The sequence below is a fragment of the Condylura cristata genome, unplaced genomic scaffold (assembly GCF_000260355.1).
Source record: "Condylura cristata isolate star-nosed mole 26May11 unplaced genomic scaffold, ConCri1.0 scaffold00050, whole genome shotgun sequence".
NCBI classification, from domain to species: Eukaryota; Metazoa; Chordata; class Mammalia; order Eulipotyphla; family Talpidae; genus Condylura; species Condylura cristata.
This window is the reverse complement of record NW_004567151.1, coordinates 1,711,041-1,713,322: the sequence shown is the minus strand read 5'-3', so window position 1 is coordinate 1,713,322 and position 2,282 is coordinate 1,711,041.

Here is a 2,282-nt window from a genome sequence, read left to right as displayed (position 1 = left end):
GGAGTCCAGGAAGCCGGAGCAGGGGCGGGGCCCACCAGACTCCCCCAAGTTCCTTCAGGACGCCCTTCCCCCTAACACATCTGCCTGTCCTGCTCCCCACTACGTCTCTGGGGAATCCTCTCACCCCCTGCACCTCTGGCCTGTACCCCAGTTCTGTCTGCATCAATAAATAAACCTTTAAAAAAGAAAAAGAAGTAGAATGAGGTTGCAACAGCAGCAGGAAGCCATTTCCACACTCAGCTCTTCCGATTTCCAAAGAATAAATAGTGGCCCTTTCAGGCCGGCCCCCGCCCCTTGTCTCGCCCCAGGAGGGCGTCATGGTGTCTTTGCGACTTACTGCGGCCTCTCTGAGGTGCCGGGCCAGTGAACCCGTCCTGATGAGAGCCGTGGGACCCTCTGTCCCAACCCAGCCCCAGCCCGAGGCCTGTCAGCTCCCGCCCCAAAGAGCAGGCCCTGTGCCACTGGCAAGTAATTACGGGAGAACACGGGGTGCCGGGCATGGCAAGGCTTCATCAGAGCGGGCACACTAGGGGAGCTGGGACTGGGACACCCAGTGCCTCTCCAGGGGCCGAGGCCCTTGCAGAGGCTGGGCCCCCCCACCCCGCGCCGCACAGAGGGTGCTGGGCCTGCTGCCTCAGATGGTCACTGCGCAGGGCCTGGGGCTCTGTCCATCGCGGGGCCTCGGGGCCACGGAGGCAGCTGGCAGCCGACTCAGCCGTCGGCTGCAGGGGCTGGGCTGAGTCGCCCTCGGCCCCGGGTTCTCTTCCCGAGGCCCACCTGCCCGTGGCGCAGAGGGCATGACCCCCCGAGGCCTGGCTCTGCTCGCTGCCCCTCCCCAGCCCCCGCCTGGCCAGGCCGAGATCAGAGATCCGACTCTCACCGGGAGACTCCCGCACGGTTTCGCTCTTGTACTGCGTTATTGCTCGTTTAAAACTACAAGTGGGGGCAGACGTCATTACTCCCTCGGACCTGAATCCCGGGAGCCTCTGCTGCCCCCGGGGCTCCGCGTGGAGGACCCCGAAGCCAGGTGGACACCGAGGTGGGCCGGCCGGGCGCTCCCATGCTGCCGGTCCTGACTTGGTAAAGAGTGCGGGGATGGGGGACCCTGGTGGCGCAGTGGGTCAGGACACAGCACGGCAAGCCGGAAGCAGCCGCTTCAGCGCGAGTTCGATCCCCGGCCAGGGAGGGGACCCCCAGGGCGCGGCAGACCCCTCCTGTCTCCCCGCTGCTCCCCTCAGCAGTGGGCTGTGTCCATCTGCCTGTCCTGCTCCCCACTCTGTCTCTGGGGAGCCCTCTCACCCCTGCCCCTCTGGCCTGAACCCCAGTTCTGTGCCCATAAATAAATGCGTCTTTAAAAAAAAGAGAAAAGAACACGGAGACAAAGCGTCTGTGTCCTGCCCTTTGGGGTGACGGGGCAGGTGCGGCGGGGAGGGGATCTTCACCAACCTCCTCTGCGCTCCACCAGGCCAGCCCCACCGCCCACCCCAGGACACCCCGAAAGCTGCGGCTGGGCTTTCTGGCCAGGTTGGATGGAAACAGCGGGGTCGTTGCAGCTGCTTCCTGGCCCCCCACTTTATCTAGGCGGCTGCGCGCACCCCCTTGCTGGGGGCAGACACTCGCTCCCACGCCTTCCCACTTGTCCCACCGCCCAGCGCGGGACAGTGGCCTGCAGGAAGGTGCTTCTGGAGGACGCGCCCGGAGCGCCAGGCCAGTGGGGGACCCTCCTGGAGGAAGACGCGGGAGCGGCGCTGGGACGGGAGGCCTGGGCTGTCCGGCGGCGCGGCCCAAGGCTGGTACCGCCTCAGGGAGGGGCCCTGGGGACGGCCACACCCCCGATGGCCGCCTGGGACCGGCCAGTGCCCAGGGAGGTGCGAGTCAGCACCGGCGGCCAGAAAGCGGCCCTGTCCGCGCGAGGCCCAGGGCTCCGGCGCTCGCGGACAGATGCAGGAGCAAGCGCCGGGCTCTGCCTGTGGGTCGGCAGAGGCGGCCAGGGCGGCCCAGCCTCAGTTTCCCCGCCCGCCCCTCCATGTGAGGGGCCGGCAGCTCTGCCCTCTCTGACACTGCAGCCCACTCACTGGCGAGACCAGCCAGACCCCAGCGGGTGGACGCCCGGCACCGGGCCCTCCTGTGTCCAGAGGGAGGGGTGAGCGGGCAGCCTGTGGCTGGCGGCCGGCTGTGGCAGGGAGGCGGTCAGCTCCGGAGGGTCCTGGGGAAGCAGGAATGGGGCCGAGCTGGTGTGTCTGCCCGGCCCCAGTCCCTGCGAGGAAGGGCAGCCTCGGCCG